At 45.5% G+C, this 14,156-nt stretch overlaps 1 protein-coding gene across 4 annotated transcripts in view; it reads right to left on the minus strand.

Annotated features, from left to right (window-relative positions):
- Positions 1–14,156, minus strand: part of Pde10a (phosphodiesterase 10A) — a 179,877-nt gene that overhangs the window by 81,886 nt on the left and 83,835 nt on the right. The window lies entirely within an intron of this gene.

Below are 14,156 nucleotides of genomic sequence, written 5' to 3' on the forward strand. Positions count from 1 at the left end.
TGACTTTGACTTAAAAACGAAGGAAACTAAGCCTAACTTTGTCCCTGCAGAGAGTAGGCCAAGAATCCACACTTGTTAATTAATCCTGCTGAGCACTCACAGCTGTGAGGATCTTATAGTGGAATGGGGATCTTACAGTGGAAAGCATCTTCGAATGAAATTAGTCACTAAACAGTCGACTGCAACGCATCCCATACACACAGCACAGGAGAGAAGGGAAGGAGACCCATCTTAACTGCACAGGGCAAAGGGAAACATCTAAAAGAGAACCCAATTTGAAAGTTCCTGCAGGATGCCATAAAGACAAAAGGTTCCTTGGACTAGAGTGCCCACCTGGTATGGCAAGGCACATCCCTAGAGAAAGAATCGGGCACTGGAATGAAGGTGGCTGCATGGGGACCTTGTGGGAGATAGCTGATATAAAGATAATACTCCTTTTTCTTACGTCCACAAAAGTTGACGCCTAACACTCCCTTTCACACTTCACGGTCTTCACGATAAGTTTCCAGATGCCCATGACTTCTGTGTTCCTGTCCCCACCTACCAGGATGCCCACAGTGGGAACCAGGAACTCTCCATGCGTTTTCAGTCTCTGGTCTTTGAATACTCCTCTATGACCCCAAGAAGGAGCATCCTGTGAGACAAAAGGAATGACCCTCCCACTTTTTTTCTGAAGAGATTTTACCTCTCAGGTCCTAGAAAGCTGGGCTGCACAGACCGTTGTAACTTGGGCTCCTTGTTATTTCAACGCATTATAGCCATGTCCTGTTTGCAGATTGTATATTACATAAAGGACCTGATCCAAAATATACTCTTAAAAGTCAGCCATAAGCAAACAGATAGCCAGCCTTTAAAAATAGATCCAATGCTGAACAAACACCCTGAACAAAGAAGATGTGAATATCACAGATAAACACAGAAAAGGTACTAATTGGTCATTAGTGCACTGAAGGTAACATGAAAACAAGACTCAACCACATAGTTATTATGATGGCTAAAGTCCAGAACCCCCAGAGCACTAACTGTTGGTGTGGAGGCAGAACATCAATCCTTGTTCTCCGCTGGTCAGTATCCAAGCCTTATGCTGTTTTGGAAAATGGGTTGTTAGCTTATTATCACATTTTTTAAATAAGTTGTTCTGTATGACACAATAAAATTATCCCTCATTACACTCAACATTAGTCCCACTCACATGGAAACCCATGTCCATATAAAGATCTGCAGGTGAACATTTTGTGAATAGCTTTCTTCCATAATCTGCTAATTGTGGAAGCATCCAAGCTGCCTTCTAGTCAGTGAAGACACAGATAAACTATGTACGTAACTAAATGTTAGATGAGTCTTGACAGGGAGATAAGCTCTGGGGCCATACAGTAAATAATTGCAGCTGTACAACATTGAAAATGATGGAAGAAGAAGGAAGAGGAGGAGGAGGAGGAGGAGAAAAGAAGAAGAAAAAGAAGAAGAAGAAGAAGAAGAAGAGGAGGAGGAGGAGGAGGAGGAGGAGGAGGAGGAGGAGAGAGGAGAAGAGAAGAAGAAGAAGAAGAAGAAGAAGAAGAAGAAGAAGAAGAAGAAGAAGAAGAAGAAGAAGAAGAAGAAGAAGAAGAAGAAGAAGAAGAAGAAGAAGTTATTCAAGTTGTTGTCAACTAGGGCAAATAGGAAAAAGATTAGTAAGTGTCTGAATCCAGGAAGAAAGGAGGGCAGCTGGCTGGATGAAACACAGTAGATCTCATCATGGGGTCAACAAATTATTCTGTGATATTATGGCACAACTCTCAGAACCCAGACAACCTTATGGCTCAGTGAATAAAATGGGGACACATGCCACTGTTTACAGATCAGAAGTTGGGAGAGGAAGGTAGACTACAACAGAAATGTAAGAAGGATGTTAGTCCCTGCGGTGAGTCTCATGCCGTGTACAGTCCACTTGCTCTTTATTATCAATGGTGGGTGATAACTGTGAGCATAGGGAACAGGAGGTTTGTCCTTTAGGACACATTCAGGCCTAGGTTACAAACAGGCCTGCTGGAACATCGGCGAGACGAGATGCACATTTAGATTCAAGTCAGACACAACTGCATGTGTTTCTTCATGATAATTCGTCTTGCAAATAAAGAAATCTGCATGTGCTAAGGGTGAGTGAGCTGTGCTTGAGTTTGACCAACGGAAGATGCTTCGGAACTGTGTTGATGTAACTTTGGACCCGAAGCTCAATGTTTACTTTCTAGGGAAAGCACTGCTTTCCTCACTCCATGCTGTGCCTGTACGACAAACTCAGGCACAGACACACATGGTTGGTGACCAGCCTGCCCTTCTGCTCCTGTCATACTTTGGATCCATGACACTGTACTACAGACCCACACACTCCCATCACTCAGCTCTTCCCCCACAACCAAGATTCTCTCGTCACAAATTAGGTTCACAGGCTATACAGGTCCCGACCCTAGCTGTTAACCCTTTCTCTGAAATATCGTAACTGTCCCAGTGTTGTAACTCCCTCTGTGTTCCATCTGGGTGTGAACAGAACATGACATAAACCACCCTCCCCTTCCTAAAGCATTGCCCACATGTGAGGCAAGTTTACCAAGACTACTTCCCACTCTTAGGTATTGAACCACACAAGCTCGGTCCCTGAAGGTGGAGACATGAGATGCATGCCCTGTAACTAATGGTACAGATGTTCCACATGGAGAGCAGTCAGGTGTTGGCTGTCACCCTACCTAGTCTCAAGGCGGTGTGGTTTGGGGTCTCAGATTTGGTTTTAGTTTCTCCATGTTTAAGTCCAATGACTAAGAGAAGAATTAACAGTCTAGCAATCTTCAGATAGATGTCTTGGGATGCAAACCAAAGCTGCAGCATCCTCCCTAGGCAGGCAGCTCATTCTTACAGGGCTGCTTTGCTGCTGGGGGACTTCTCACAGCCTGAGAACCCCTGTTGCGTAAGGACACAAGAGCTGAGTGCATACACACAAATCTTTGCAAAAATCCTAATTAGTGTCAGAAGGCGTGCCAAATATTTTTCCTTAACATAGATTGAGATATAAATGAGTAACTCTTAGCACCTTAACATAAAATTTGTCAAACATAAAAATCAGTTGCATCTGCTCTGAGAATTCCAAACTTCAATCTCATTCACCTTTCCCTTCCTGGGTCCTTCCTTTCCCGGCATCCATACTCCTGCTACTTGAACGGCTTTCCCCACATCAATGGTAAGATGGCTAGGCAGCATTTGCTGTTAACATGAGATCGCTTCTGGTGCAGCTGGCATGCAGGAGCATGTTCCATGTGCTAACACTGGGGTACATCCATTCACTGGCTCTGTTAGGCCTCTGAGAACTATGTGTCTGGTATACAGCAAACACTCCACGCAAGTCACAGTCCCGAGTGCAAAATAAGGAAGGACAGAGGAGTTCTTAGACGAATGTTCTCTTGGCCAAGAAACAATAGCCAGGGTCAGAACAAAGACATAGCCCAACAGGCCATCTCATGAAGCCCAACTGTGTCCTCTCTCCCTCCCACCCTCCCCCCTCCCCTCTTTGTGCTTTCTTCCCTCTGAGACCACTAGTTTTCAAGATTGCCCCTGGCCAGCGCTAACTCTTGATCTGGAGTCACACTTGACCCAGATTACAAACTGAGAAAACCTTCCGTAAGGGGGTGGGAGGGAAGGGTTAACCAGGAAGTCTCTACCTTTCAAGACTCACCCTGGTCTAATCTGGGGGTAAGAAGGAGTGGTCAGTAAAACAGCCCTGCTTCCCTGTGGTTCCCTTTCCCTTCTGCTCCAGTATACTGAGCCTTTACTGCACTCATTCATGCTCACACTGCTATCTGCCTGACCCTCCTCAACCTTCATCTGCCTAAGTGAGGCATTCAGACCAGAAGCAACTTGACCAGAGACCCCTCCCTGACCGTGCCCTCAGCACTGACTACCCCGGGGTGTCACACTCACACTGCACCCTGTTCCTGCTTCACATGAAATCTCCTGTGTGTTGAGTGATCGCCCACTCAACACATAGCTTTTTCAGATGAGGCTAAAATCTCTGCAGGTATGGTAACAGGTCACTAGTCTGGCTCAGTCTCCACATAGCAGGCATGTTGAAGAGTTGTGAATATCCCCTCCAAGAATGGATGCTCACAAGGTAAACGACCTTGGCTTGCACGTGTGGATGAAGGTCCAAGGGCATATACAGTCCACAGATAAATAAAGGCCAGGTCGCTGGGTGATAGCACGGCCTGTGTCACCGGCCTTCCTTCTAAAAGTCTGAGATTTGTGAGTGTGTAGGCAGAGAATATCTACATGATATATTATGGCCAATGCCCCAGTAAAAAGCCTAAGTATTGAGTCTCCAAAATGCCCCCCTGGCAGTTCACAGCACATATCACAAGTTAGTGATGAGTGTGCCCCAGGTGACTTCAAGAGGAAAGGCTCCTGGCAGCATGAGCCAGCTGTCCCCTGGACCTTGGTGACACGCATCTCTCCTCTGCACTCTGGCTTGAGTAGACTCTCAGAGATTACAAGGGTAGCTGTGAGAAATGACCCGTGCACTCAAGTCAACTTGTCTTGAGCACAACCATATGCTGAGTCCTGTGAGTCATGCTAGTGACTCCAAGTTCAGGGGTCGTTCTAGAAGCCACGGCGCTCAGATCATCATCCTGAGCGAAGGAATCCGTGAGTAACTCTTGTGAGATAGCGGAGGACTGGGAAAGTGGAGGCACAGCAGTGCCTGCTGGAAGCTGCCCAGCTCCATAGGCTCCCAGAGGCAGCCTGGAATCTACACCCTCAGCAAGCGCTGGGTAAGGGAGTCTCCTCAGCAGCCCCACTGCTCCTGTCCCAATTACTGCTGCCTCAGCTTTGAGGAGTCTTTCTCCCCTACATGCATTTCCTTTTGGTTTCTGCACAAAGCTCCAATGACCACGTGAAGCTGTCTGGAAAAGTAGTAACTTCATACCGTGACCATCCAAGATCACCTCGCTCCACTGTCACCATACCGGTTTTCTTAAAGTGTCCTTAATGTACTGCCAGCCGTGCCTAGATAAAGGGTTATGGGTGTAAGGGTTGTGTCATGGTTCCTTCTCAATACTTGTCAAATACAGGGATGGAGTAACAGGCTCTAAACTCATTTCTTTTGTCGTTATTTTAAAAGGCAAAGTCTTGCACAGAAAAAGAGCAAAACAGCCCCGAGGTTATAGAGGAAACGGAGCCATAAATGATGCTGTCTCTCTAACAAAGGAGGACAGCAGAAAGCAGAGCTGGGACGAAGGTCCTATAATGCTTAAGCCTGTCTCTCACAAATTCACACCATGTAAATGTTCTGGTTCCAAACAGGCACATCCTTCCACCAGGGGCTTTACCTGGGCTCCTGTGCTGACCCCATCATACGCCCCCACCATGAGGTGCTGTTGGCATTGGGACCTCTCACTCTTTCTGCATCAGCAGTCCTCGGGGCCACACAGCTTTAAAGACATTGCTTCCAGTTTCCTTATCTGGATTTATCAAAGACCCCTCCCACATGACCTCCACCCCAAGACCACCCCTGAGATAAGTGATCAAAGTCACTTTGCTAACTTTGCTAATGACAAATTTGTTCCTTATGGTTTAAGATAAAAAACGAGGAGAGTTTCTGTGTTTCTGAGAAAAGTCCTTAGAGTAAGATTAAGCCTGAAATATTTTACCCACAGGAGGTCTAGAGTGAGGAAAACTTACACCCCTACTTCTCAGACCAAATTTACAGTAACCTGGCGGTAGACGAAGGACTCCTGGTCCCCAGACACACATTCAAATGCAGGCCTCCTTCCCCAGAAGAGGCCACTCCAAACCTCATTGTGTCCATCACGCTCCACTAGTGAAACAGATGTGGAGATCTGAACATGTGCTATGCAACTGATTGCCAGCTCCTTGAAGAGCGCCCATCCTCTACAGAAAGAATATTTACATTTCTATCAAGAAACTGGGACGTGCCTTTCTGCTACAACAACTCACACTGCTGTTTTAAAGCAGTCTCATCTTTCAGGAAACCCATATCGAGCTATCTGCTAGCATCTAACAGAAATACAGCCATGACTGCTTGAGATATCTCAAACACAGAAATCACCTAACTATTATATTAGCCCGAGCAAAAGCCAGTCCATGTGAGAATTTCTGGCAGTACCACTCAGGGAGTGGGAAAAAAAGGGCTACGGTGACAGCCAGCTGGAAGGACAGTGAATGTGTGCTAAGGACACAAACCCAAAGGCAGATGGGTAAGCCTGGATGAAGTAGCCAGACAGTAAGAGTAGGTGGGCACCAAGCAATAGAGACAGAACCACTGAGAGAAGTCCCAGGCTAGCAGGGATAGACATGGCTCTTACTGGCTAAACGTAACTTGGCTCAAATGGTTACCAAACTGAAAATAGTTTGGACTAAAGGCACAATCAACTATAGTCCAGTCGATTCCAGATTGACATAACATGTATGGTGATAATGACAGTCACAGTGATGTCAAAATCAAATGCAGCCATGTTCAAGTGCCTGGAAGTGATGCCCCAAACACAGGCCGATGATCCGAAATGCAACGTGATGGGACACTCTCGAACACACGTTATGCTTCAACCACCACATAGGCCGCTGACTTGTGGACAAGGGTGTCTGCTGCCAAGAGGGACTTTGATGTTAAATGTGGCAAGAACTTCCCCATCCATCATTGATTGTCTCCCGAGTTCTCAGTGCAGCACTTGATAAAGGCTCTTTTAAAAAAGTGTTAGGTAACTCCTCCTACAGAAACAGATTGTGGGGGCTGGAGAGATGGCTCAGAGGTTAAGAGCACTCTTCCAGAGGTCCTGAGTTCAATTCCCAGCAACCACATGTGGCTCACAACCATCTATAATGAGATCTCATACCCTCTTCTGGCATGCATGTATGTATAATAAACAAATCATTTTTAAAAAGAAAAGAAACAAATTGTACAGTTTTGTGCCATGTTTCAAGAGCATATTAAAATATTTCACAGAGAAAAGAAGAAAAAATGGGTGTAATTAAATGTAGAGTGGGGAAAAAAAGAATAGGAAAAAAATGGAGAAAGAAGGGTTAGGGAAATGCCCTCCAAAAAAGAACATCATAAAAATATGCAGATGGACTCAAAAATTAAAAAAAAAATGGCCATGCATGGTTGGAACATTAAATTTAGAAAGAAGAGTTGAGTAACAGCATCCTTTCTTATGGGCATTTACTACCTGGATCAAGTTATTACTTAAGAAGTCCAACCGGGGCTGCAGTGATGGCTCAGTGGACAAAGTACTTGCCACATGCGCATAAGCAACTGAGCTGGGGTTCCCAGAAGTCACAGTTGTAGGGGCATAGCCCTGTTATCCCAGCAACAAGTAGTGAGGCAGGAGAATGCCAGGGCCTTGCTGGGCACCAGTCTATCCCATCAGCAGTGAGCTGCAAGTTGAGGGAGAAACTAATATTGAAAAGTCAACTGGAGTTCAATCATAGAAGACAGCAGATGAGGAGCCTAACCTCTACAGAAATCCACCTACCAACACACATGTACACACAGAAGAGGAGCCCATGGAAACACACCTACCAACATGCATGTAAACACAGATGAAGACATCTGACCTCCACAGACACACCCACCCACCAACACACATGGATACACAGATGAGGAGCACGGAAACACACCTGTCACAACCATGTGTACACAGATAAAAGACAGAAAAGCCCCATCTCCACACCTCCACTTTCATTCCTTTAAAGTTCCAAGGAGCTCTAAAAGTGAAAGGCCCACACCCTCTCATTGAGCATTCCCAGGAACAACCCCTTTCACATGTTAAAAATGCTTGAAAACACATGACTGACAGATCTGAAACAAATAAATCAAAGTTTCTGCAAATCTCAGAATGAGCTGAAATCATTTTTTTTTCCCAGAAAAATTGGGAAACACATCCTTTTCTGCCCACTGTGGCACATGCCTGCAACCCCTGCACCTACGTGGGAAGACTGAATAGTACTGAGAAGTTTGAGGCCACTGGAAGTTACATTAGGCCAGTGTAGGTTCTAGTATAAGACCCGGGCTCAAAATGGGGGGGAGGGGCGTTGGTGGTGCATGCCTTTAATCCCAGCACTCGGGAGGCAGAGACAGGCAGATCTCTGTGAGTTCGAGGCCAGCCTGGTCTCCAGAGCGAGTGCCAGGATAGGCTCCAAAGCTACACAGAGAAACCCTGTCTCGAAATCCCCCCAAAAACTGGGGGGGGGAGGGGCGGAGGGGACAGATGGGAAATAGAGAAGGAAAGAGGGAGAAAGGAAGAGAGGGAAAGAAAAAACACTTTCTTAAAATGTCTGATCATAAAGTCATCTAGAAATGTTACTTTCTAGAATTGACTTACAAAAGCATGGTACTATTCACACCCCTTTGACTCAATGTTTGGTTTATAAATAGTATTGAGGCCTGGCTATCAGGCAGGCATATATCATGCCTTAGGATGAATCAGAATTAAAAACACACTATACATAAACAGACAACACACTGCAAGGCTAAGAAGGGCACAGAAGTTACTTTTCTGTGTCACAGAAACACCTCACGGAAGGGATCTACTCTGGCTTCTGCTTCAAGGTACACGCTCACGACCAGGCCTGAGAGCAGGCATGGCCCCCATTGTGAAGGCAGCAAAACTGAGGTCACAGGCCAAACAGAGCAGGTTGGGCAACTCCCACGGCCTGACTCCAGACACCCAGGTGCTACAGCTAGGATCCCAACTTGCACAGTCTCCCTAAACAACGCCAGCTGAGGAATGAGTGTCCGTGTCCGTTGAGCCTGTGGGAAACATTTTACACCAAACCACATTAGCAGGAACACTAGCACTCTGATGCAAGCCATTCTCCAGGCTAAGGCCCTGCTAGTCATTCAGTAAATGTTTACTTAGTAACATTCTGCAAACCAGTGGCTTCTGAGGTCGGTGCTCAGCACACAGCCACACACCCCTGGCTTTATTAGAGGTCTCTTTCATGCAGTCTGAGCCTCACGTGAGGATGCACTGACAAACTACAGACAGCCAGGGCAGGAGGCTATGTCAAAGGTGACTCTAGCTGCAATAGTGACCAATGGTGCCGAAAGAGGACAGCAAATACCAGAGGTCCTGGGGGAAAAGAAAGCAGTCTGGGTTTTGATATGCCGTACCTCAGTTGTCTACGTCTATGGTATAGGGAGCATACATGTGCAGCTCAGAAGCATGGTTAAGAGGGACACACAGGAATCATCCACACAGAGAGCAGCTTGATAGGTAAATGGGGCTTGAGCAGGAGGATCCCCGGGAATCGATACAGAACCTGGATATTGAAGCTTGGATTTGCACTGTGAGTACTAGGGCCTAAAAAGCCAGCCAGTCTGAGGAGCTAGCTCCACGACAAGCTCTGGGTTCAATGGCAGACCTTGGATCAAACAAAAAACAAAAGAAAGGTGAAAAAGCTATTGACAGATATATCAGTCTCTAAGCTCCACACATACCTGCATAGGCAAGCAAGCCAGCATGAACGCCAGCAGATGTGGTGGGTGTATGCACGTACACACACTACAATGACTGGGATTTCACAAAAATACTTTATTCCAAGTAATCCAGCAAAAAGAAGGCAAATTCCCATTTTTGCCTGACACTGTTTTTTTTCTCAGAAATCATAAAAGAAGATTATATTGCATATATCCCATCTGAAAAAGTTTAAGTCTCTCTAGAAAAAATCAAAGCAAGTATATTTCTTTAATTGAATTCTATATAGTCTTTTGAATGAGTCTATTCTCTGTAAGTGTTCAGATTCCAGACCATTTTGCAAATAGAAACATTTTAAGCTTCCAACATGGGAGGCATCCTGAGGACCCTGGTTCAATTCCCAGCCAGTCACATGGTAGCTCACAACCATCTGTACTTCCAGTTCCAGGGGACCTGATTCCAAACTCTTTTGGCCTTCTTACGCACCAGGCATACACGTGGTACACAGACATAAGACATACATTTAGTCAAAGCAGCTGTACACGTAAGACACTTTAAAATGTTGTTTCTCCTCATACAATATGAAGACAGCTGTACGTGACATGGCAGTTGGGAAAGTTTATCAAAAAAAACGTACTATGCAGAATGAAATATACCCAAACTTAAACTCATGGAACACTTAGTTCATAAGGTATACATGTATACATGTGTGTAGTGATGAGATGTAGATATTGATTTCATATGGGATTATGGAAACCAATGGTGAAAGATGTAACTTCCAATTACATGGAAAGCAGGGACACAAGGAGGTGCCACAAGTCAACATCACGATGAGTGATCAAAGGCTCCCACTGTCCACCTCACTGGGTGGCAAATGCCAGCTACTGCACAGGCGGGACTTCCAGAAGGAATGGGATCTGTCTATTGTCAAACAGCTCCTCGGCAGCAGACAGGATGGGAATTTCCACATCCACACCAACACCCTTGCCAGAGGCAGCCTGGATGGACAAGACACAATGTATCCACGGTTCACAGCTCTGACTCACGGTGTACTGCTGCACCGAAAATACAAAAGGGAGGAACAAACAGCCACAATCAATTATAGTGCAAGTGAGAATTGTTAGGGACTGAGCAGAGAGCATTCAATTGGCCCAAAGTGTGAACAAGAAATAGAGGAGACTGAGCAATGAAGAACGGAAATAGGGGGATTGAGAGCAGAGCCAAGACCTAACACAAAGCAAGCACATGCCAGCTGTGTGGGAGCATGGCTACACGTATGGAGAATCAGGAGCCATTACTACAATTACTACAGCTACCAAGCTTCAGGGCCAGTGCTCCATGTGTTAGGCAATTGCTTCAGATGTAGAGTTTTCCATATACCCCCCCATTTTGCAGAGGTAGAAAGGACTCAAACATGATGAATTAAATAGAAATGCAATAGCTGACACACCGTCTCCAAAAAAGAAGTTATTCCTACTCTTCGGGATTGAAGAATAAGAATAAGAAGAGATTCGCCATAATGTTTTCTTTCTGCACACACACATGCATGCATAAATATATTTGTCAACAGAGTATGCTAAGCACACACGCAAACATGTACAAACACGCAAATACAGTGACCAATGTATGTCTCTTGAAGACAGAAGAAAATGAGCAGGTCCAATGATATGGTGCATACGCAGCCTTCCTAGCCTGTTCTATAAATATATAAAATGATAATTATCATCGAGCTCGTAGGCTCCATTAGATTTAGAAATAATGCCCAAAAAAATCATAGAATGACTCAAAATTGCAGCTGCAGTTAAGATATAAACGAAGACCTGTAATGTGTAGGTACATCTGTGTGTGTTGTACACATGTATATACACAAACACCTCCCACTTGCAGATTCAAGGATCTAGACACTGTGATTCTGGTAAATAAACATCTCTGAGCTACAATCCTCAGCTGACGCCCCTCCCCTCTCCCAAGAATCCTTAAACCAAAGTCCCCGACTCAAGCTCTCCCTGGAGGCTAAGTATTTAGAGCCTTGTTGTCCACTAGATTTTCAAGGAGGTGTCTCCCACGAAGAACAAACCACTCATCAGAGCGAAGCTGCTGAGGAGTCCTGAGCCTTGAGAGACGATGCTTGCTCCATATCACACAAAGGACCCAGGCAGCAGGGGAAGACTCTCAGGTGCTCTGGGCCTTTTTCTCAGACTTCTGCCTGAGCATCACTGAGAACAAGACCAGCGGGCCCCTTTCACAGTCTGATGGGACATAGTGACATGACCCAGAGATAATCCTTATAAAACAGACACTTCAGAAGTAAATTCTCTATAAAACCTTGCACTGAGCCTGTTCAGATCTCATGACTGGAAACATCACTCATGGCTACTCGCTCTGGCATGTGCCCACTTGAGGCAGTTGAGGCTAAGTGTAGACAAGCTTTGTCCTCACCTGGTACTGCAAGGCAAACGAGCCCCTGCTGCAAGGAAGGGTTACATCCTTCACCCTCAAACACATCACGTGATTTTAACAGGTTGTCATTTCATTAGAAATATCTTCTACTTAACACGTTCAAAATTAAATCCCACCTCGTTGGTGGACTTTGCAGAGCCCCTGTTGAGGGCCCTACCCTGCCTGAGGAATGGAGGGTGGATGGGGTGGAGGGTGGGTTGGGGTGGGGTGAGGTAGGAGGGGTGAGGGTCAGGGGAGGGAGAGGGAGAAGGGATTGACATGTGAAACAAGCTTGTTCCTAATTTGAACTAATAAAAAAAAATAAAATAAAAAAATTAAATCCCACATCGTGAAGAACGTGGGCATTTCACAGGCTATTATTTCATCCTCCATTTCTAGATTAGAAATTGCAGCACAGAGGTCAAGGATTCTTCACAGCTGGGCAGAATTAACTATTCCTTCCTCAACTTCCTTAATAATTATAGCATGGAAGGGGCCTAGGTTTGATCCGCAGCCCTCAGGAGGGAGGAGGAGGAGGAGGAAGAGGAGGAGGAGGAGGGGGGAGGAGGAGGAGGGAAGGAAGAAAGAAAGAAGGAAGGAAGGAAGGAAGGAAGGAAGGAAGGAAGGAAGGAGGCAGAGTCAGCTAGAATTGAGCTTGCAATAAGTTTTCCCAAAGCAGGTCAAAATTCGCTATGGCATCATTGCTGCTGTGTCACACCGTATTATCTGTTGAGTGGTCAGGGAGACACTGAGGAAGGGATAAAAAGGCAGACTTCCACTCTGACACGCCCCGGGATGATTTCATACCATCAACCCAGATTCTGGGTTTTAAAAAGCATTGCATGTGGAAATCCTGAGACTCAACAACCCACGTCACGTGGTGGTCGCAGGAAAGAGTCTGTGGAGAGAACACAACACCAGTTAGAACAAAGGGAGCCTCTGAAAAGAGCAAGGGAGGAAGCAAGAGGGAAGCAGAAAGCAGGGGTGGGGGGTAGGCGGAAGTGAGCAGACACTTTCTCTAAAGCAGTCTGACTGGTACAAGTCCTCTTGGGTCTTCTTCAACCCCTCGGTGATGGTCAGGTGGCATCTACAGAGAACTGTGACTGGTTGAGAATACTATGTCACTATCTCCAGACAAAGGCTTTAGTTAAGTTCCAAAGGTTTCAGAGAAGTGTGTGTGTGTGTGTGTGTGTGTGTGTGTGTGTGTGTGTGTGTGTGTAGTGTAGATGTGTCAGCCTCCCCTGTGCTGGGATTAAGGCATGTCCCACACTCAGGGATGGAACTCAGGTTCTCACACTGGCAGGGCAAGTGTTTTACTAACTCATCTTCCCTCAGATATGCCAAGAAGTTTCTACCAACACACTAGTTCAACCACATTTAATGGAGATTTAAGAGACCTTACAGGACAAAGAATAAATTTAAAAGTTACTTTGTGAAACACTTTATAAAACAGATCAGAAAACTCATTAAACGAATAAACAGCTATAACCTACAGCAAGAATAACACTGCAGAGAATCAGTTGTTCACAGTCAAAACAGCTTTCCAACTCCTGAACATAAGATATCTGTAAGCCAGCAGAAACCAAGAGGTATGTAAGGAGGACGGCACTGTCTGCTCACAGACACAGATGATGGGAATTCATCATCTATGGGAAAGCACCCAACTTTACATGCAAAGCTTTAGTCAACTGCCTTCTGTACTCTCAGAAATACAGGGAATGAGAGGCAAGGGGTAGATAGACTTCAGTAGGTCACTATCCAAACAACTGGCAACAACATGCAGACACAGATGTTATCAGAAGCTGTCAAACACCTTAGCACCAAAGAGGGCAGGAACCGAGACACAAGCATCTCGGGACAGCTGCAGCAGCAAGTGTTCAGGAAGCATCAGCCATACCTGAACTTGAAGACAACTATGTTACTAGTGGCTGGGGTTGGGGTGGACAGGGACACACCTCCCACAGAGATGCACAGCTCCACCCCAGGAGAGGCAGGGAGAAAGGAAAGGATAGAAAGATAATTTGACCAGAGCATCCAAGGAGCTTGAGAAACTCAAAAAAAAAAAAAAAAAAAAAAAAAAAACAAAGAAAAATACAAGCAAAACTAAAACTTAAGATTGTTGAACAACAAAGACTTCTGAAGGCAGCCAGTGAGAAGAGGAGAAGAAGAGGAGAGGAGAAGAGGCTCATCACATGTGCCAGGGATCACGGTGAGATGGACAGCTGGGACCAACCACCCATCTTCACTGACTGAGAGTCGCCT

Source organism: Cricetulus griseus, chromosome 2, assembly GCF_003668045.3.
Source record: "Cricetulus griseus strain 17A/GY chromosome 2, alternate assembly CriGri-PICRH-1.0, whole genome shotgun sequence".
NCBI lineage: Eukaryota > Metazoa > Chordata > Mammalia > Rodentia > Cricetidae > Cricetulus > Cricetulus griseus.